The 22,703-nt window shown below is 45.6% G+C and overlaps 7 non-coding genes across 7 annotated transcripts; all 7 read right to left on the minus strand.

Moving 5' to 3' along the window:
* Positions 1-11,088: 11,088 nt before the first annotated feature.
* Positions 11,089-11,161, minus strand: TRNAN-AUU (transfer RNA asparagine (anticodon AUU)). Its single transcript has one exon. It is a non-coding gene; the product is annotated as a tRNA-Asn (tRNA).
* Positions 11,162-11,969: 808 nt separating this feature from the next.
* TRNAN-AUU (transfer RNA asparagine (anticodon AUU)) lies at positions 11,970-12,042 on the minus strand. The gene has a single exon. It is a non-coding gene; the product is annotated as a tRNA-Asn (tRNA).
* A 1,103-nt stretch (positions 12,043-13,145) lies between these two features.
* Positions 13,146-13,218, minus strand: TRNAI-GAU (transfer RNA isoleucine (anticodon GAU)). Its single transcript has one exon. It is a non-coding gene; the product is annotated as a tRNA-Ile (tRNA).
* Positions 13,219-13,292: 74 nt separating this feature from the next.
* On the minus strand, positions 13,293-13,365 carry TRNAT-GGU (transfer RNA threonine (anticodon GGU)). Its single transcript has one exon. It is a non-coding gene; the product is annotated as a tRNA-Thr (tRNA).
* A 3,892-nt stretch (positions 13,366-17,257) lies between these two features.
* TRNAN-AUU (transfer RNA asparagine (anticodon AUU)) lies at positions 17,258-17,330 on the minus strand. Its single transcript has one exon. It is a non-coding gene; the product is annotated as a tRNA-Asn (tRNA).
* Positions 17,331-17,698: 368 nt separating this feature from the next.
* TRNAK-CUU (transfer RNA lysine (anticodon CUU)) lies at positions 17,699-17,771 on the minus strand. Its single transcript has one exon. It is a non-coding gene; the product is annotated as a tRNA-Lys (tRNA).
* A 74-nt stretch (positions 17,772-17,845) lies between these two features.
* Positions 17,846-17,918, minus strand: TRNAN-AUU (transfer RNA asparagine (anticodon AUU)). The gene has a single exon. It is a non-coding gene; the product is annotated as a tRNA-Asn (tRNA).
* Between the last annotated feature and the right edge of the window lie 4,785 nt (positions 17,919-22,703).

A 22,703-nucleotide genomic window follows, 5' to 3' on the forward strand; every position in this document is an offset into this window, starting at 1 on the left:
GTGTTGTGGAGTCCCAGATGTGACGTAAAAAGTCAAAGTTTTTCCACAATACCTGACGGCCATTTAATTTTTGGGCTTCCGTGGCGCAATGGTTAGCGCGTTCGGCTGTTAATCGAAAGGTTGGTGGTTCCAGCCCACCCGGGAGAGGTGTTGTGAGGTCTCAGATGTAGCGTAAAAAGTCATAAGTTTTCCACAATACATGACAACATTTTAAATTCTAATTTTCCGTGGCGCAATGCTTAGTGCGTTCGGCTGTTAACCGAATGGTTGGTGGTTCGAGCCCATACGGGAGCGGTGTTGTAAGGTCTCAGATGTGACGTAAAAAGTCAAAGTTTTTCCACAATACCTGACAACCATTTAATTTCTGAGCTTCCGTGGCTCAATGGTTAGCGCGTTCGGCTGTTAACCGAAAGGTTGGTCGTTCGAGCCCACCCGGGAGCGGTGTTGTGAGATCTCAAATGTAACGTGAAAAGTCAAAGTTTTTCCACAATACCTGACAACATTTTAAATTCTAAGCTTCCGTGGCGCAATGCTTAGTGCGTTCGGCTGTTAACCGAAAGGTTGGTGGTTCGAGCCCATCCGGGAGCGGTGTTGTGAGGTCTCAGATGTGTCGTAAAAAGTCAAAGTTTTTCCACAATGCCTGACAACCATTGAATTTCTGAGCTTCCGTGGCTCAATGGTTAGCGCGTTCGGCTGTTAACTGAAAGGTTGGTGGTTCGAGCCCATGCGGGAGCGGTGTTGTGAGGTCTCAGATGTGACGTAAAAAGTCAAAGTTTTTCCATAATACCTGACGACGTTACAATTTTTGGGCTTCCGTTGCGCAACGGTTATCGCGTTCATCTGTTAACCGAAAGGTTAGTGGCTCGAGCCCACCCGGGAGCGGTGTTGTGAGATCTCAAAAGTAACGTAAAAAGCCAAAGTTTTTCCACAATACCTGACAACATTTTAAATTCTAAGCTTCCATGGCGCAATGCTTTGTGCGTTCGGCTGTTAACCGAAAGGTCGGTGGTTCGAGCCCATCCGGGAGCGGTGTTGTGAGGCCTCAGATGTGACGTAAAAAGTCAAAGTTTTCCCACAATACCTGACGAACATTTATTTTTTCGGCTTCCGTGGCGCAATGGTTAGCGCATTCGGCTGTTAACCGAAAGGTTGGTGGTTCGAGCCCATCCCGGAGCGGTGTTATGAGATCTCAGATGTGACGTAAAAAGTCAAAGTTTTTCCACAATACCTGACAACAATTGAATTTCTGAGCTTCCGTGGCTCAATGGTTAGCGCGTTCGGCTGTTAACTGAAAGGTTGGTGGTTCGAGCCCATGCGGGAGCGGTGTTGTGAGGTCTCAGATGTGACGTAAAAAGTCAAAGTTTTTCCATAATACCTGACGACGTTACAATTTTTGGGCTTCCGTTGCGCAACGGTTATCGCGTTCATCTGTTAACCGAAAGGTTGGTGGCTCGAGCCCACCCGGGAGCGGTGTTGTGAGATCTCAAAAGTAACGTAAAAAGCCAAAGTTTTTCCACAATACCTGACAACAATTTAAATTCAAAGCTTCCTTGGTGCAATGCTTAGTGCGTTTGGCTGTAAACCGAAAGGTTGGTGGTTCGAGCCCATCCGGGAGCGGTGTTGTGAGGTCTCAGATGTGACGTAAAAAGTCAAAGTTTTTCCACAATACCTGACAACCATTGAATTTCTGAGCTTCCGTGGCTCAATGGTTAGCGCGTTCGGCTTTTAACTGAAAGGTTAGTGGTTCGAGCCCATCCGGGAGCGGTGTTGTGAAGTCTCAGATGTGACGTAAAAAGTAAAAGTTTTTCCACAATACCTGACGACGGTATAATTTTGGGCTTCCGTTGCGCAATGGTTATCGCGTTCATCTGTTAACCGAAAGGTTGGTGGTTCTAGCCCTCCCGGGAGCGGTGTTGTGAGATCTCAAAAGTACCGTAGAAAGCCAAAGTTTTTCCACAATACCTGACAACAATTTAAATTCTAAGCTTCCTTGGCGCAATGCTTAGTGCGCTCGGCTGTTAACCGAAAGGTTGGTGGTTCGAGCCCATCCGGGAGCGGTGTTGTGAGGTCTCAGATGTGACGTAAAAAGTCAAAGTTTTTTTACAATACCTGACAACCATTGAATTTCTGAGCTTCCGTGGCTCAATGGTTAGCGCGTTCGGCTGTTAACTGAAAGGTTGGTGGTTCGAGCCCATCCGGGAGCGGTGTTGTGAAGTCTCAGATGTGACGTAAAAAGTCAAAGTTTTTCCAGAATACCTGACGACGATATAATTTTGGGCTTCCGTTGCGCAATGGTTATCGCGTTCATCTGTTAACCGAAAGGTTGGTGGTTCGAGCCCACCCGGGAGCAGTGTTGTGAGATCTCAAAAGTAACGTAAAAAGCCAAACTTTTTCCACAATACCTGACAACATTTTAAATTCTAAGCTTCCATTGCGCAATGCTTAGTGCGTTCGGCTGTTAACCGAAAGGTCGGTGGTTCGAGCCCATCCGGGAGCGGTGTGGTGAGGCCTCAAATGTGACGTAAAAAGTCAAAGTTTTCCCACAATACCTGACGAACCTTTATTTTTTGGGCTTCCGTGGCGCAATGGTTAGCGCATTCGGCTGTTAACCGAAAGGTTGGTGGTTCGAACCCATCCCGGAGCGGTGTTGTGAGATCTCAGACGTGACGTAAAAAGTCAAAGTTTTTCCACAATACCTGACGACGATATAATTTTTGGGCTTCCGTTGCGCAATGGTTATCGCGTTCATCTGTTAACCGAAAGGTTGGTGGTTCGAGCCCTCCCGGGAGCGGTGTTGTGAGATCTCAAAAGTAACGTATAAAGCCAAAGTTTTTCCACAATACCTGACAACATTTTAAATTCTAAGCTTCCGTGGCGCAATGCTTAGAGCGTTCGGCTGTTAACCGAAAGGTTGGTGGTTCGACCCAATCCGGGAGCGGTGTTGTGAGGTCTCAGATGTGACGTAAAAAGTCAAAGTTTTTCCACAATACCTGACAACCATTTAATTTCTGAGCTTCCGTGGCTCAATGGTTAGCGCGTTCGGCTGTTAACCGAAAGGTTGGTCGTTCGAGCCCACCCGGGAGCGGTGTTGTGAGATCTCAAATGTAACGTGAAAAGTCAAAGTTTTTCCACAATACCTGGCAACATTTTAAATTCTAAGCTTCCGTGGCGCAATGCTTAGAGCGTTCGGCTGTTAACCGAAAGGTTGGTGGTTCGACCCAATCCGGGAGCGGTGTTGTGAGGTCTCAGATGTGACGTAAAAAGTCAAAGTTTTTCCACAATACCTGACAACCATTTAATTTCTGAGCTTCCGTGGCTCAATGGTTAGCGCGTTCGGCTGTTAACCGAAAGGTTGGTCGTTCGAGCCCACCCGGGAGCGGTGTTGTGAGATCTCAAATGTAACGTGAAAAGTCAAAGTTTTTCCACAATACCTGACAACAATTTAAATTCTAAGCTTCCTTGACGCAATGCTTAGTGCGTTCGGCTGTTAAACGAAAGGTTGGTGGTTCGAGCCCATCCGGGAGCGGTGTTGTGAGGTCTCAGATGTGACGTAAAAAGTCAAAGTTTTTCCACAATACCTGACAACCATTGAATTTCTGAGCTTCCGTGGCTCAATGGTTAGCGCGTTCGGCTGTTAACTGAAAGGTTGGTGGTTCGAGCCCATCCGGGAGCGGTGTTGTGAAGTCTCAGATATGTCGTAAAAAGTCAAAGTTTTTCCACAATACCTGACGACGATATAATTTTGGGCTTCCGTTGCGCAATGGTTATCGCGTTCATCTGTTAACCGAAAGGTTGGTGGTTCGAGCCCTTCCGGGAGCGGTGTTGTGAGATCTCAAAAGTAACGTAAAAAGCCAAAGTTTTTCCAAAATACCTGACATCAATTTAAATTCTAAGCTTCCTTGGCGCAATGCTTAGTGCGCTCGGCTGTTATCCGAAAGGTCGGTGGTTCGAGCCCATCCGGGAGCGGTGTTTTGAGGCCTCAGATGTGACGTAAAAAGTCAAAGTTTTCCCACAATACCTGACGAACGTTTATTTTTTGGGCTTCCGTGGCGCAATGGTTAGCGCATTCGGCTGTTAACCGAAAGGTTGGTGGTTCGAGCCCATCCCGGACCGGTGTTGTGAGATCTCAGACGTGACGTAAAAAGTCAAAGTTTTTCCACAATAGCTGACGACGATATAATTTTTGGGCTTCCGTTGCGCAATGGTTATCGCGTTCATCTGTTAACCGAAAGGTTGGTGGTTCGAGCCCTCCCGGGAGCGGTGTTGTGAGATCTCAAAAGTAACGTATAAAGCCAAAGTTTTTCCACAATACCTGACAACATTTTAAATTCTAAGCTTCCTTGACGCAATGCTTAGTGCGTTCGGCTGTTAACCGAAAGGTTGGTGGTTCGAGCCCATCCGGGAGCGGTGTTGTGAGGTCTCAGATGTGACGTAAAAAGTCAAAGTTTTTCCACAATACCTGACAACCATTGAACTTCTGAGCTTCCGTGGCTCAATGGTTAGCGCGTTCGGCTGTTAACTGAAAGGTTGGTGGTTCGAGCCCATCCGGGAGCGGTGTTGTGAAGTCTCAGATGTGACGTAAAAAGTCAAAGTTTTTCCACAATACCTGACGACGATATAATTTTGGGCTTCCGTTGCGCAATGGTTATCGCGTTCATCTGTTAACCGAAAGGTTGGTGGTTCGAGCCCTTCCGGGAGCGGTGTTGTGAGATCTCAAAAGTAACGTAAAAAGCCAAAGTTTTTCCACAATACCTGGCAACAATTTAAATTCTAAGCTTCCTTGGCGCAATGCTTAGTGCGCTCGGCTGTTAACCGAAAGGTTGGTGGTTCGAGCCCATCCGGGAGCGGTGTTGTGAGGTCTCAGATGTGACGTAAAAAGTCAAAGTTTTTCCACAATACCTGACACACATTGAATTTCTGAGCTTCCGTGGCTCAATGGTTAGCGCGTTCGGCTGTTAACTGAAAGGTTGGTGGTTCGAGCCCATCCGGGAGCGGTTTTGTGAAGTCTCAGATGTGACGTAAAACGTCAAAGTTTTTCCAGAATACCTGACGACGATATAATTTTGGGCTTCCGTTGCGCAATGGTTATCGCGTTCATCTGTTAACCGAAAGGTTGGTGGTTCGAGCCCACCCGGGAGCGGTGTTGTGAGATCTCAAAAGTAACGTAAAAAGCCAAACTTTTTCCACAATACCTGACAACATTTTAAATTCTAAGCTTCCATTGCGCAATGCTTAGTGCGTTCGGCTGTTATCCGAAAGGTCGGTGGTTCGAGCCCATCCGGGAGCGGTGTTTTGAGGCCTCAGATGTGACGTAAAAAGTCAAAGTTTTCCCACAATACCTGACGAACGTTTATTTTTTGGGCTTCCGTGGCGCAATGGTTAGCGCATTCGGCTGTTAACCGAAAGGTTGGTGGTTCGAGCCCATCCCGGAGCGGTGTTGTGAGATCTCAGATGTGACGTAAAAAGTCAAAGTTTTCCCACAATACCTGACGACGATATAATTTTTGGGTTTCCGTTGCGCAATGGTTATCGCGTTCATCTGTTAACCGAAAGGTTGGTGGTTCGAGCCCTCCCGGGAGCGGTGTTGTGAGATCTCAAAAGTAACGTATAAAGCCAAAGTTTTTCCACAATACCTGACAACATTTTAAATTCTAAGCTTCCGTGGCGCAATGCTTAGTGCGTTCGGCTGTTAACCGAAAGGTTGGTGGTTCGAGCCTATCCGGGAGCGGTGTTGTGAGGTCTCAGAGGTGACGTAAAAAGTCAAAGTTTTTCCACAATACCTGACGACGATATAATTTTGGGCTTCCGTTGCGCAATGGTTATCGCGTTCATCTGTTAACCGAAAGGTTGGTGGTTCGAGCCCTTCCGGGAGCGGTGTTGTGAGATCTCAAAAGTAACGTAAAAAGCCAAAGTTTTTCCACAATACCTGACAACAATTTAAATTCTAAGCTTCCTTGGCGCAATGGTTATCGCGTTCATCTGTTAACCGAAAGGTTGGTGGTTCGAGCCCTTCCGGGAGGAGTGTTGTGAGATCTCAAAAGTAACGTAAAAAGCCAAAGTTTTTCCACAATACCTGACAACAATTTAAATTCTAAGCTTCCTTGGCGCAATGCTTAGTGCGCTCGGCTGTTAACCGAAAGGTTGGTGGTTCGAGCCCATCCGGGAGCGGTGTTGTGGGGTCTCAGATGTGACGTAAAAAGTCAAAGTTTTTCCACAATACCTGACAACCATTGAATTTCTGAGCTTCCGTGGCTCAATGGTTAGCGCGTTCGGCTGTTAACTGAAAGGTTGGTGGTTCGAGCCCATCCGGGAGCGGTGTTGTGAAGTCTCAGATGTGACGTAAAAAGTCAAAGTTTTTCCAGAATACCTGACGACGATATAATTTTGGGCTTCCGTTGCGCAATGGTTATCGCGTTCATCTGTTAACCGAAAGGTTGGTGGTTCGAGCCCACCCGGGAGCGGTGTTGTGAGATCTCAAAAATAACGTAAAAAGCCAAACTTTTTCCACAATACCTGACAACAATTTAAATTCTAAGCTTCCTTGGCGCAATGCTTAGTGCGCTCGGCTGTTAACCGAAAGGTTGGTGGTTCGAGCCCATCCGGGAGCGGTGTTGTGAGTTCTCAGATGTGACGTAAAAAGTCAAAGTTTTTCCACAATACCTGACAACCATTGAATTTCTGAGCTTCCGTGGCTCAATGGTTAGCGCGTTCGGCTGTTAACTGAAAGGTTGGTGGTTCGAGCCCATCCGGGAGCGGTGTTGTGAAGTCTCAGATGTGACGTAAAAAGTCAAAGTTTTTCCAGAATACCTGACGACGATATAATTTTGGGCTTCCGTTGCGCAATGGTTATCGCGTTCATCTGTTAACCGAAAGGTTGGTGGTTCGAGCCCACCCGGGAGCGGTGTTGTGAGATCTCAAAAGTAACGTAAAAAGCCAAACTTTTTCCACAATACCTGACAACATTTTAAATTCTAAGCTTCCATTTTGCAATGCTTAGTGCGTTCGGCTGTTATCCGAAAGGTCGGTGGTTCGAGCCCATCCGGGAGCGGTGTTTTGAGGCCTCAGATGTGACGTAAAAAGTCAAAGTTTTCCCACAATACCTGACGAACGTTTATTTTTTGGGCTTCCGTGGCGCAATGGTTAGCGCATTCGGCTGTTAACCGAAAGGTTGGTGGTTCGAGCCCATCCCGGAGCGGTGTTGTGAGATCTCAGATGTAACGTAAAAAGTCAAAGTTTTTCCACAATACCTGACGACGATATAATTTTTGGGCTTCCGTTGCGCAATGGTTATCGCGTTCATCTGTTAACCGAAAGGTTGGTGGTTCGAGCCCTCCCGGGAGCGGTGTTGTGAGATCTCAAAAGTAACGTATAAAGCCAAAGTTTTTCCACAATACCTGACAACATTTTAAATTCTAAGCTTCCGTGGCGCAATGCTTAGTGCGTTCGGCTGTTAACCGAAAGGTTGGTGGTTCGAGCCTATCCGGGAGCGGTGTTGTGAGGTCTCAGATGTGACGTAAAAAGTCAAAGTTTTTCCACAATACCTGACAACCATTTAATTTTTGAGCTTCCGTGGCTCAATGGTTAGCGCGTTCGGCTGTTAACCGAAAGGTTGGTCTTTCGAGCCCACCCGGGAGCGGTGTTGTGAGATCTGAAATGTAACGTGAAAAGTCAAAGTTTTTCTACAATACCTGACAACATTTTAAATTCTAAGCTTCCGTGGCGCAATGCTTAGTGCGTTCGGCTGTTAACCGAAAGGTTGGTGGTTCAAGCCCATCCGGGAGCGGTGTTGTGAGGTCTCAGATGTGTCGCAAAAAGTCAAAGTTTTTCCACAATACCTGACAACCATTGAATTTCTGAGCTTCCGTGGCTCAATGGTTAGCGCGTTCGGCTGTTAACTGAAAGGTTGGTGGTTCGAGCCCATCCGGGAGCGGTGTTTTGAGGTCTCAGATGTGACGGAAATAGTCAAAGTTTTTCCACAATACCTGACGACGATATAATTTTTGGGCTTCCGTTGCGCAACGGTTATCGCGTTCATCTGTTAACCGAAAGGTTGGTGGTTCGAGCCCACCCGGGAGCGGTGTTGTGAGTTCTCAAACGTACCGTAAAAAGCCAAAGTTTTTCCACAATACCTGACCACATTTTAAATTCTAAGCTTCCATGGCGCATTCTTAGTGCGTTCGGCTATTAACCGAAATGTCGGTGGTTCGAGCCCACCCGGGAGCGGAGTTGTGAGGCCTCAGATGTGACGTAAAAAGTCAAAGTTTTCCCACAATACCTGACGAACATTTATTTTTTCGGCTTCCGTGGCGCAATGGTTAGCGCATTCGGCTGTTAACCGAAAGGTTGGTGGTTCGAGCCCATCCCGGAGTGGTGTTATGAGATCTCAGATGTGACGTAAAAAGTCAAAGTTTTTCCACAATACCTGACGACGATATAATTTTTGGGCTTCCGTTGCGCAATGGTTATCAAGTTCATCTGTTAACCGAAAGGTTGGTGGTTCGAGCCCACCCAGGAGCGGTGTTGTGAGATCTCAAAAGTAACGTAAAAAGCCAAAGTTTTTCCACAATACCTGACAACATTTTAAATTCTAAGCTTACATGGCGCAGTGCTTAGTGCGTTCGGCTGTTAACCAAAAGGTGTGTGGTTCGAGCCCACCCGGGAGCGGTGTTGTGAGATCTCAAATGTAACGTAAAAAGTCAAAGTTTTTCCACAATACCTGACGAACATTTATTTTTTCGGCTTCCGTGGCGCAATGGTTAGCGCATTCGGCTGTTAACCGAAAGGTTGGTGGTTCGAGCCCATCCCGGAGCGGTGTTATGAGATCTCAGATAAGACGTAAAAAGTCAAAGTTTTTCCACAATACCTGACGACGATATAATTTTTGGGCTTCCGTTGCACAATGGTTATCGCGTTCATCTGTTAACCGAAAGGTTGGTGGTTCGAGCCCACCCAGGAGCGGTGTTGTGAGATCTCAAAAGTAACGTAAAAAGCCAAAGTTTTTCCACAATACCTGACAACATTTTAAATTCTAAGCTTCCATGGCGCAATGCTTAGTGCGTTCGGCTGTTAACCGAAAGGTCGGTGGTTCGAGCCCACCCGGGAGCGGTGTTGTGAGGCCTCAGATGTGACGTAAAAAGTCAAAGTTTTTCCACAATACCTGACAACCATTTAATTTCTGAGCTTCCGTGGCTCAATGGTTAGCGCGTTCGGCTGTTAACCGAAAGGTTGGTCTTTCGAGCCCACCCGGGAGCGGTGTTGTGAGATCTGAAATGTAACGTGAAAAGTCAAAGTTTTTCTACAATACCTGACAACATTTTAAATTCTAAGCTTCCGTGGCGCAATGCTTAGTGCGTTCGGCTGTTAACCGAAAGGTTGGTGGTTCAAGCCCATCCGGGAGCGGTGTTGTGAGGTCTCAGATGTGTCGTAAAAAGCCAAAGTTTTTCCACAATACCTGACGACGATATAATTTTTGGGCTTCCGTTGCGCAAAGGTTATCGCGTTCATTTGTTAACCGAAAGGTTGGTGGTTCGAGCCCACCCGGGAGCGGTGTTGTGAGATCTCAAACGTAACGTAAAAAGCCAAAGTTTTTCCACAATACCTGACCACATTTTAAATTCTAAGCTTCCGTGGCGCAATGCTTAGTGCGTTCGGCTGTTAACCGAAAGGTTGGTGGTTCAAGCCCATCCGGGAGCGGTGTTGTGAGGTCTCAGATGTGTCGTAAAAAGTCAAAGTTTTTCCACAATACCTGACAACCATTGAATTTCTGAGCTTCCGTGGCTCAATGGTTAGCGCGTTCGGCTGTTAACTGAAAGGTTGGTGGTTCGAGCCCATCCGGGAGCGGTGTTTTGAGGTCTCAGATGTGACGTAAAAAGTCAAAGTTTTTCCACAATACCTGACGACGATATAATTTTTGGGCTTCCGTTGCGCAAAGGTTATCGCGTTCATTTGTTAACCGAAAGGTTGGTGGTTCGAGCCCACCCGGGAGCGGTGTTGTGAGATCTCAAACGTAACGTAAAAAGCCAAAGTTTTTCCACAATACCTGACCACATTTTAAATTCTAAGCTTCCATGGCGCATTCTTAGTGCGTTCGGCTGTTAACCGAAATGTCGGTGGTTCGAGCCCACCCGGGAGCGGTGTTGTGAGATCTCAAATGTAACGTAAAAAGTCAAAGTTTTTCCACAATACCTGACGAACATTTATTTTTTCGGCTTCCGTGGCACAATGGTTAGCGCGTTCGGCTGTTAACCGAAAGGTTGGTGGTTCGAGCCCATCCCGGAGCGGTGTTATGAGATCTCAGATAAGACGTAAAAAGTCAAAGTTTTTCCACAATACCTGACGACGATATAATTTTTGGGCTTCCGTTGCGCAATGGTTATCGCGTTCATCTGTTAACCGAAAGGTTGGTGGTTCGAGCCCACCCAGGAGCGGTGTTGTGAGATCTCAAAAGTAACGTAAAAAGCCAAAGTTTTTCCACAATACCTGACAACATTTTAAATTCTAAGCTTCCATGGCGCAATGCTTAGTGCGTTCGGCTGTTAACCGAAAGGTCGGTGGTTCGAGCCCACCCGGGAGCGGTGTTGTGAGGCCTCAGATGTGACGTAAAAAGTCAAAGTTTTCCCACAATACCTGACGAACAATTTGTACTCTTTCCTCGAATAGGGGGAAAAATGACCGGGGGATTTTGTCATGAGAGAGCGGGGATTTTGTAAGTTTTCAAAAATGGGGGATTATGACCGGGGTTCTTTTGTCTTGGGGGTATTTAGTCCGTATACCCTCTTTTTTGCATTTCCTGTTACGGGGGATTATTCGGTGTTTTATCTTTTAGTATAGAGTACGTATGCATTGTTAAAAATATTTTAAGGTACCGTATGAAATTCGCTATTGTTGTTCTCTTCAATATTTCATTTCGTTGTTTTTGTTCTCGATATTGTTGCACTTCGCTAACCTTGCTATCGCTATTATTGCATTTCACTGTTGTTGTTTTCGCTATTATTGCATTTCGCTATTGTGTGTTTCGACGAAATCAACACGCATTTTCAGCATTCGACATTTTATTTTCGATATTTTGACCTGATACCCTCACGCCACCGCTCCGGGATGGGCTCGAACTAACAACCTTTCGGATAATAGCCGAACGCGCTAACCATTGCGCCACGGAAGCTCAGAAATTCAATGGTTGTCAGGTATTTTGGAAAACCCTAGACTATTTAAGCTACATCTGAGACCCACAACACCTCTCCCGGATGGGCTCGAACTAACAACCTTTCGGTTAACAGCCGAACGCGCTAACCATTGCACCACGGAAGCCCAAAAATTAAATGGTCGTCAAGTATTGCTGAAAAACTTTGGCTTTTTACGCTACATCTGAGACCTCACAACACCGCTCCCGGATGGGCTCGAACCACCAACCTTTCGGTTAACAGCCGAACGCGATAACCATTGCGCAACGGAAGCCCCAAAATTAAATGGACGTCAGGTATTGTGGAAAAACTTTGACTTTTTACGCTACATCTGAGACCCCACAACACCTCTCCCGGGTGTGCTCGAACCACCAACCTTTCGGTTAACAGCCGAACGCGCTAAGCATTGCGCCACGGAAGCCCAAAAATTAAACGTTCGTCAGGTATTGTGCAAAAACACTGACTTTTTACGTTACATCTGAGACCTCACAACACCGCTCCCGGGTGGGCTCGAACCACCAACCTTTCGGTTAACAGCCGAACTCGATAACCATTGCGCAACGGACGCCCAAATATTAAATGTTCGCCTGGTATTGTGGAAAAACCCTGAATTTTTACGTTACATCTGAGACCTCACAACACCGCTCCCGGATGGGCTCGAACTAACAACCTTTCGGTTAACAGCCGAACGCGCTAACCATTGCACCACGGAAGCCCAAAAATTAAATGGTCGTCAAGTATTGTTGAAAAACTTTGGCTTTTTACGTTACATTTGAGATCTCGCACCACCGCTCCCGGGTGGGCTTGACCCACCAACCTTTCGGTTAATAGCCGAACGCGCTAACCATTGCACCAAGGAAGCCCAAATATTAAATGTTCGCCTGGTATTGTGGAAAAACCCTGAATTTTTACGTTACATCTGAGACCTCACAACACCGCTCCCGGATGGGCTCGAACCACCAACCTTTCGGTTAACAGCTGAACGCGCTAACCTTTACGCCACGGAAGCCCAAATATTAGATGTTCGTCAGGCATTGTGGAAAAACACCGACTTTTTACGTTACATCTGAGACCTCACAACACCGCTCCCGGATGGGCTCGAACCACCAACCTATCGGTTAACAGCCGAACGCGCTAACCATTGCGCCACGGAAGCCCAAAAATTAAATGTTCGTCTGGTATTGTGCAAAAACACTGACTTTTTACGTTACATCTGAGACCTCACAACACCGCTCCCGGGTGGGCTCGAACCACCAACCTTTCGGTTAACAGCCGAACGCGCTAACCATTGCATCACGGAAGCTCAGAAATTAAATGGGTTTCAGGTATTGTGGAAAACTTATGACTTTTTACGCTACATCTGAGACCCCACAACACCGCTCCCGGATGGGCTCGAACCACCAACCTTTCGGTTAACAGCTGAACGCGCTAACCTTTACGCCACGGAAGCCCAAAAATTAGATGTTCGTCAGGCATTGTGGAAAAACACCGACTTTTTACGTTACATCTGAGACCTCACAACACCGCTCCCGGATGGGCTCGAACCACCAACCTATCGGTTAACAGCCGAACGCGCTAACCATTGCGCCACGGAAGCCCAAAAATTAAATGTTCGTCTGGTATTGTGCAAAAACACTGACTTTTTACGTTACATCTGAGACCTCACAACACCGCTCCCGGGTGGGCTCGAACCACCAACCTTTCGGTTAACAGCCGAACGCGCTAACCATTGCTTCACGGAAGCTCAGAAATTAAATGGTTGTCAGGTATTGTGGAAAACTTATGACTTTTTGCGTTACATCTGAGACCTCACAACACCGCTCCCGGATGGGCTCGAACTAACAACCTTTCGGTTAACAGCCGAACGCGCTAACCATTGCACCACGGAAGCCCAAAAATTAAATGGTCGTCAAGTATTGTTGAAAAACTTTGGCTTTTTACGTTACAATTGATATCTCACAACACCGCTCCCGGGTGGGCTCGAACCACCAACTTTTCGGTTATCATCCGAACGCGCTAACCATTGAGCCACGGAAGCTAAGAAAATAAATAATTGTCAGGTATTGTGGAAAACTTATGACTTTTTACGCTACATCTGAGACCCCACAACATCTCTCCCGGGTGGGCTCGAACCACCAACCTTTCGGTTACCAGCCGAACGCGCTAACCATTGCGCCACGGAAGCCCAAAAATTAAACGTTCGTCAGGTATTGTGCAAAAACACTGACTTTTTACGTTACATCTGAGACCTCACAACACCGCTCCCGGGTGGGCTCGAACCACCAACCTTTCGGTTAACAGCCGAACGCGATAACCATTGCGCAACAGAAGCCCAAATATTAAATGTTCGTCTGGTATTGTGGAAAAACCCTGACTTTTTACGTTACATCTGAGGACTCACAACACCGCTCCCGGGTGGGCTCGAACCACGAACTTTTCGGTTAACAGCCGAACGCGCTAACCATTGAGCCACGGAAGCTCAGAAATTAAATGTTTGTCAGGTATTGTGCAAAAACACTGACTTTTTACGTTACATCTGAGACCTCACAACACCGCTCCCGGTTGGGCTCGAACCACCAACCTTTCGGTTAACAGCCGAACGCGCTAACCATTGCGCCACTTAAGCTCAGAAATTCAATGGCTGTCAGGTATTGTGGAAAACTTATGACTTTTTACGCTACATCTGAGACCCCACAACACCTGTCCTGGGTGAGCTTGAACCACCAACCTTTCGGTTAACAGCTGAACGAGCTAACCATTGCGCCACGGAAGCTTAGAACTTAAAATGTTGTCAGGTCTTGTAGAAAACCTTTGAATTTTACGTTACTTATAACACTTCACACTAACCCTCCAGTGTGGGCTCTAACCACCTGCCTTTCGGTTAACAGCCGAACGCGCTAACCATCGTGCCAGGGAAGCCTAAAAATTAAATGGTCGTCAGGTATTGTGGAAAAACATTGACTTTTTACGTCACATCTGACATCTCACAACACCGCTCCCGGTTGCGGTTGAACCACCAACCTTTCGGTTAACAGATGAACGCGATAACCATTGCGCCCCGGAAGCCCAAAAATTAAATGGACGTCTGGTATTGTGGAAAAACATTGACTTTTTACGTCACATCTGAGACCTCACAACACCGCTCCCGGATGGGCTTGAACCACCAAACTTTCGGTTAACAAATGAACGTGATAATCATTGCGCAACGGAAGCCCAAAAATGAAATGGTCGTCAGGTTTTGAGGAAAACCTTTGACTTTTTACGTCACATCTGAGACCTCACAACACCGCTCCCGAATGGGCTCGAACCAACAACCTTTCGGATAACAGCTGAACGCGCTAACCATTGAGCCACGGAAGCTCTGAAATTAAATGGTCGTCAGGTATTGTGGAAAAACTTTGACTTTTTACGTCACAACTGAGACCTCACAACACCGCTCCCGAATGGGCTCGAACCAACAACCTTTCGTTTAACAGCCGAACTTGCTAACCATTAAGCCACGGAAGCTTAGAAATTAAATGGATGTCAGGTATTGTGGAAAACTTATGACATTTACGCTACATCTGAGACCCCACAACACCTCTCCCGGGTGGGCTCAAACCACCAACCTTTCAAATAACAGCCGAACGTGCTAAAAATGCGCAACTGAAGCCCAAAAATTGAATGGTCTTCAGTTATTGTGGAAAAACTTTGGCTTTTTACGTTACATTTGAGATCTCACAACACCACTCCCGGTTTGACTCGAAATACCAACCTTTCGGTTAACAGCCGAACGCGCTAACCATTGAGCCACGGAAGCCCAAAAATTAAATGGCCGTCAGGTATTGTGGAAAAACTTTGACTTTTTACGTCACATCTGGGACTCCACAACACCGCTCCGGGATGGGCTCGAACCACCAACCTTTCGGTTAACAGCCGAATACGCTAACCTTTGCGCCACGGAAGCCCAAAAAATAAATGTTCGTCAGGTATTGTGGGAAAACTTTGACTTTTTACGTCACATCTGAGGCCTCACAACACCGCTCCCGGGTGGGCTCGAACCACCGACCTTTCGGTTAACAGCCGAACGCACTAAGCATTGCGCCGTGGAAGCTTAGAATTTAAAATGTTGTCAGGTATTGTGGAAAAACTTTGGCTTTTTACGTTACTTTTGAGATCTCACAACACCGCTCCTGGGTGGGCTCGAACCACCAACCTTTCGGTTAACAGATGAACGCGATAACCATTGCGCAACGGAAGCCCAAAAATTATATCGTCGTCAGGTATTGTGGAAAAACTTTGACTTTTTACGTCACATCTGAGATCACATAACACCGCTCCGGGATGGGCTCGAACGACCAACCTTTCGGTTAACAGCCGAACGCGCTAACCATTGAGCCACGGAAGCTCAGAAATTAAATGGTTGTCAGGTATTGTGGAAACACTTTGACTTTTTACGTCACATCTGAGACCTCACAACACCGCTCCCGGATGGGCTCGAACCACCAACCTTTCGGTTAACAGCCGAACGCACTAAGCATTGCACCAAGGAAGCTTAGAATTTAAATTGTTGTCAGGTATTGTGGAAAAACTTTGGCTTTTTACGTTACTTTTGAGATCTCACAACACCGCTCTCGGGAGGGCTCGAATCACCAACCTTTCGGTTAACAGATGAACGCGATAACCCTTGTGCAACGGAAGCCCAAAAATTATATCGTCGTCAGGTATTATGGAAAAACTTTGACTTTTTACGTCACATCTGAGATCTCATAACACCGCTCCGGGATGGGCTCGAACCACCAACCTTTCGGTTAACAGCCGAATGCGCTAACCATTGAGCCACGGAAGCTCAGAAATTCAATGGTTGTCAGGTATTGTGGAAAAACTTTGACTTTTTACGACACATCTGAGACCTCACAACACCGCTCCTGGATGGGCTCGAACCACCAACCTGTCGGTTAACAGCCGAACGCACAAAGCATTGCGCCACGGAAGCTTAGAATTTAAAATGTTGTCAGGTATTGTGGAAAAACTTTGACTTTTCACGTTACATTTGAGATCTCACAACACCGCTCTCGGGAGGGCTCGAATCACCAACCTTTCGGTTAACAGATGAACGCGATAACCCTTGTGCAACGGAAGCCCAAAAATTATATCGTCGTCAGGTATTATGGAAAAACTTTGACTTTTTACGTCACATCTGAGATCTCATAACACCGCTCCGGGATGGGCTCGAACCACCAACCTTTCGGTTAACAGCCGAATGCGATAACCATTGCGCAACGGAAGCCCAAAAATTATATCGTCGTCAGGTATTGTGGAAAAACTTTGACTTTTTACGTCACATCTTAGGCCTCACAAAACCGCTCCCGGATGGGCTCGAACCACCGACCTTTCGGTTAACAGCCGAACGAACTAAGCATTGCGCCATGGAAGCTTAGAATTTAAAATGTTGTCAGGTATTGTGGAAAAACTTTGGCTTTTTACGACACATCTGAGACCTCACAACACCGCTTCCGCATGGGCTCGAACCACCAACCTTTCGGTTAACAGCCGAACGCACTAAGCATTGCGCCACGGAAAATTAGAATTTAAAATGTTGTCATGTATTGTGGAAAACTTATGACTTTTTACGCTACATCTGAGACCTCACAACACCTCTCCCGGGTGGGCTGGAACCACCAACCTTTCGATTAACAGCCGAACGCGCTAACCATTGCGCCACGGAAGCCCAAAAATTAAATGGCCGTCAGGTATTGTGGAAAAACTTTGACTTTTTACGTCACATCTGAGACTCCACAACACCGCCCCGGGATGGGCTCGAACCACCAACCTTTCGGTTAACAGCCGAATGCGCTAACCATTGCGCAACGGAAGCCCAAAATTATATCGTCGTCAGTAATTCTGGAAAAACTTTGACTTTTTACGTCACATTTGAGACTTCACAACACCGCTCCCGGATGGGCTCGAACCACCAACCTTTCAGTTAACAGCCGAACGCGCTAACCATTGAGCCACGGAAGCTCAGAAATTCAATGGTTGTCAGGTATTGTGGAAAAACTTTGACTTTTTACGTTACATTTGAGATCTCGCAACACCGCTCCCGGGTGGGCTCGACCCACCAACCTTTCGGTTAATAGCCGAACGCGCTAACCATTGAGCCACGGAAGCTCAGAAATTAAATGGTTGTCAGGTATTGTGGAAACCTTATGACTTTTTACGCTACATCTGAGACCCCACAACATCTCTCCCGGGTGGGCTCGAACCACCAACCTTTCGGTTAACAGCTGAACGCGCTAAACTTTACGCCACGGAAGCCCAAAAATTAGATTTTCGTCAGGCATTGTGGAAAAGCTCCGACGTTTTACGTTACATCTGAGACCTCACAACACCGCTCCCGGATGGGCTCGAACCACCAACCTTTCGGTTAACAGCCGAACGCGCTAACCATTGCGCCACGGAAGCCCAAAAATTAAATGTTCGTCTGGTATTGTGCAAAAACACTGACTTTTTACGTTACATCTGAGACCTCACAACACCGCTCCCGGGTGGGCTCGAACCACCAACCTTTCGGTTAAGAGCCGAACGCGCTAACCATTGCACCACGGAAGCCCAAAAATTAAATGGTCGTCAAGTATTGTTGAAAAACTTTGGCTTTTTACGTTACATTTGAGATCTCGCAACACCGCTCCCGGGTGGGCTCGACCCACCAACCTTTCGGTTAATAGCCGAACGCGCTAACCATTGAGCCACGGAAGCTCAGAAATTCAATGGTTGTCCGGTATTGTGGAAAACTTATGACTTTTTACGCTACATCTGAGACCCCACAACACCTCTCCTGGGTGAGCTTGAACCACCAACCTTTCGGTTAACAGATGAACGCGATAACCATTGCGCAACGGAAGCCCAAAAATTATATCGTCGTCAGGTATTGTGGAAAAACTTTGACTTTTTACGTCACATCTGAGATCTCACAACACCGCTCCGGGATGGGCTCGAACCACCAACCTGTCGGTTAACAACCGAATGCGCTAACCATTGCGCCACGGAAGCCCAAAAAATAAACGTTCGTCAGGTATTGTGGGAAAACTTTGACTTTTTACGTCACATCTGAGGCCTCACAACACCGCTCCCGGATGGGCTTTAACCACCGACCTTTCGGTTAACAGCCGAACGCACTAAGCATTGCGCAATGGAAGCTTAGAATTTAAAATGTTGTCAGGTATTGTGGAAAAAGTTTGGCTTTTTACGTTACTTTTGAGATCTCACAACACCGCTCCCGGGTGGGCTCGAACCACCAACCTTTCGGTTAACAGATGAACGCGATAACCATTGCGCAACGGAAGCCCAAAATTATATCGTCGTCAGGTATTGTGGAAAAACTTTGACTTTTTACGTCACATCTGAGACCTCACAACACCGCTCCCGGATGGGCTCGAATATTTTACTAGCAATGAAGCTAAACCAGTTAATGTTAAATCACTAAACTTTCTCGAAATTAACCCCAACACAATGGCTCTGTACGAAACCGACGAAGCAGAACTTGTAACCATAATTAACTCTCTCCAAAATAACTCATCATCTGGCTTTGACGGCATAAAAGCTAAGCCGCTGAAAATAGTGATAGAAAGCATAATAACCCCTCTTAAATACCTAATTAACTTATCCTTCAATCTAGGTATCTATCCAGAAAATCTAAAAAAAACCATAATAGTTCCAATTTTTAAAAAAGACGACCCAAAAACTCCGTCAAATTATCGCCCTATTTCCCTTCTATCTATTATAGCAAAAATATTTGATAAAGCCTTTCACGTGCGACTCAACTCGTTCGTGGAGAAATTTAACATATTATCGGAATTTCAATTTGGTTTCCGTAGTGGGAATGGTACAATGGAAGCATTAGGGGGAGCATACAAATATATACTAGAGGCATTTGATCAAAGTGAAATCTGTGTGGGCGTTTTTCTGGATCTCCGAAAAGCTTTCGATAGTGTAGATCATGAACATCTACTAAACAAACTATACAAACAAGGGATCAGAGGAACTGCAAGTGCGTGGCTAAAAAGCTACCTAGAAAATAGACAATGCTACACTAGAGTGGGAAAGGATTTATCGGCGCCAAGTCAATTAATATCTGGAGTTCCCCAGGGCTCTATAATATCACCACTCTTATTTAATCTATTTATAAATGACCTCATTAAACAGGCACCGTCTGGTAACATGTTCATGTACGCAGATGACGCCCTCCTTTTATGTAAATCCGCAAACACAATAAATGCAATAGATCAAACAAACTACTACCTAGATAAAATATTTAAGTGGATCACAAATAACGGGCTTCTCCTTAATATAAAAAAAACGGAATGCATAATATTCCATAATAGAGGTAAAGATGTCAGTAGGGTACTAAATGGTATCGAACTAAATAAGGAAAAAATTAAAATAGTAGATAAATACAAATATCTAGGCCTATACTTTGATAAACACCTGACCTGGGACAGCCATGTTAATATAATTAGCTCAAAATTAGCCCGAGTGAATGGATTACTTTACCATTGTAGTAAAATGGTACCCAGAAATATTCTAATTGAAATATACCACGCATTATTTAATTCGGTGCTATCTTATGGAATACAATTCTGGGGCAACACAACAAAAGCTAATCAAAACAGGATACATATCCTACAAAAAAGGGCAATTAGATCAATATATAACTTATCATTTAGAGACCATACCCAAGAGTACTTTACTAGGGCAACAATTCTAAACATACAAGAGAGTATACAGTATAATAGCTTATCTTTCATACACACAAACATTAAGCGTGAAAATAGCCTAGTAAAGATAAACCAGAAAAATAGACATACAAGATCATTAGATCTATTAGATTTACCTAAATGTAACACTTCAAAAAAATTCACGTCTATCTTTTATTCGGGAATAAAATTATATAACACAATATCACCAGAAATTCAAGCCAAACCGAATTTATTTAGATTTAAAAAGACTATAAAATCACTAATATTGGAAAAAAATAACAAAACCTTTACTTTTTTATTTAATTTGTTTTTATAAAGCCACCTTTGGCATAACCCATTGTTAAATTTTTTATGTTATACCATGCCATTGTTTAATTTCAAGTGGATATAACATATATACATTAAGTTTTTTCACGAATCTTTAACATTATTTATTATAAGACACCATTGTTAAATCTATTTTTATTTGATTAAATTAAAATTGTTATATTAAATTAAACAGATAGGCACGGGGCTTACAAGTCACAATGTGACTTAGCCCCGTGGTATACTGTATCTGTAATGCAAATAAAATAAACATTTTGAATTGAACCACCAACCTTTCAGTAAACAGCCGAACGCGCTAACCATTGAGCCACGGAAGCTCAGAAATTCAATGGTTGTCAGGTATTGTGGAAAAACTTTGACTTTTTACGACACATCCGAGACCTCACAACACCGCTCCCGGATGGGCTCGAACCACCAACCTTTCGGTTAACAGCCGAACGCACTAAGCATTGCGCCACGGAAGCTTAGAATTTAAAATGTTGTCAGGTATTGTGGAAAAACTTTGACTTTTCACGTTACATTTGAGATCTCACAACACCGCTCCCGGGTGGGCTCGAACGACCAACCTTTCGGTTAACAGCCAAACGCGCTAACCATTGAGCCACGGAAGCTCAGAAATTAAATGGTTGTCAGGTATTGTGGAAAAACTTTGACTTTTTACGTCACATCTGTGACCTCACAACACCGCTCCCGGATGGGCTGGAACCACCAACCATTCGGTTAACAGCCGAACGCACTAAGCATTGCGCCACGGAAAATTAGAATTTGAAATGTTGTCATGTATTGTGGAAAACTTATGACTTTTTACGCTACATCTGAGACCCCACAACACCTCTCCCGGGTGGGCTGGAACCACCAACCTTTCGGTTAACAGATGAACGCGATAACCATTGCGCAACGGAAGCCCAAATATTAAACGTTCGTCAGGTATTGTGGAAAAACTTTGACTTTTTACGTTACATTTGAGATCTCACAACACCGCTCCCGGGTGGGCTCGAACGACCAACCGTTCGGTTAACAGATGAACGCGATAACCATTGCGCAAAGGAAGCCCAAAAATTAAATGGTCTTCAGGTATTGTGGAAAAACTTTTATATTCTGGGTTACAGCTGACGCCTCACAACACCGCTCCCGGATGGGCTCGAACCACCACCCTTTTGGTTAACAGCCGAACGCACTAAGCATTGCGCCACGGAAGCTTAAAATTTAAAATGTTGTCAGGTATTGTAGAAAACTTATGACTTTTTACGCTACATCTGAGACCCCACAACACCTCTCCCGGGTGGGCTGGAACCACCAACCTTTCGATTAACAGCCGAACGCGCTAACCATTGCGCCACGGAAGCCCAAAAATTAAATGGCCGTCAGGTATTGTGGAAAAACCTTGACTTTTTACGTCACATCTGAGACTCCACAACAACGCCCCGGGATGGGCTCGAACCACCAACCTTTCGGTTAACAGCCGAATGCGCTAACCATTGCGCCACGGAACCCCAAAAATTAAATGTTCGTCTGGTATTGTGCAAAAACACTGACTTTTTACGTTACATCTGAGACCTCACAACACCGCTCCCGGGTGGGCTCGAACCACCAACCTTTCGGTTAACAGCCGAACGCGGTAACCATTGCGCCACGGAAGCTCAGAAATTCAATGGTTGTCCGGTATTGTGGAAAACTTATGACTTTTTACGCTACATCTGAGACCCCACAACACCTCTCCTGGGTGGGTTTGAACCACCAATTTTTCGGTTAACAGCTGAACGCGCTAACCATTGCGCACCGGAAGCCCAAAAATTAAACGGATGTCAGGTATTGTGGAAATCTTATGACTTTTTACGCTACATCTGAGACCCTACAACACCTCTCATGGGTGGGCTCGAACCACCAACCTTTCGGTTAACAGCTGAACGAGCAAACCAATGCGCCACGGAAGCCCGAAAATTAGGTGATCGTCAGGCATTGTGGAAAAACACCGACTTTTTACGTTACATCTGAGACCTCACAACACCGCTCCCGGATGGGCTCGAACCACCAACCTTTCGGTTAACAGCCGAACGCGCTAACCATTGCGCCACGGAAGCCCAAAAATTAAATGGTTGTCAGGTATTGTGGAAAAACTCTGACTTTTTACGTTACATCTGACACCTCACAACACCGCTCCCGGGTGGGCTTGAACCACCAACCTTTCGGTTAACAGATGAACGTGCTAACAATTGCGCCACGGAAGCCTAAAAATTAAATGTTGTCAGGTATTGTTGACAAACTTTGTCTTTTGACGTTACATTTGAGACCTCACAACACCGCTCCCAGGTGGGCTCGAACCACCAACCTTTCGAATAACAGCGTAACGCGCTAACCATTGCGCCACGGAAGCCCAAAAATTAAATGTTCGTCAGGTATTGTAGAAAAACTCTGACTTTTTACGTTACATCTGAGACCTCACAACACCGCTCCCGGG

The sequence above is a fragment of the Phalangium opilio genome, unplaced genomic scaffold (assembly GCF_054372755.1).
Source record: "Phalangium opilio isolate 3A_F unplaced genomic scaffold, DU_Popi_V2 ptg000101l_1, whole genome shotgun sequence".
Classification (NCBI taxonomy): domain Eukaryota; kingdom Metazoa; phylum Arthropoda; class Arachnida; order Opiliones; family Phalangiidae; genus Phalangium; species Phalangium opilio.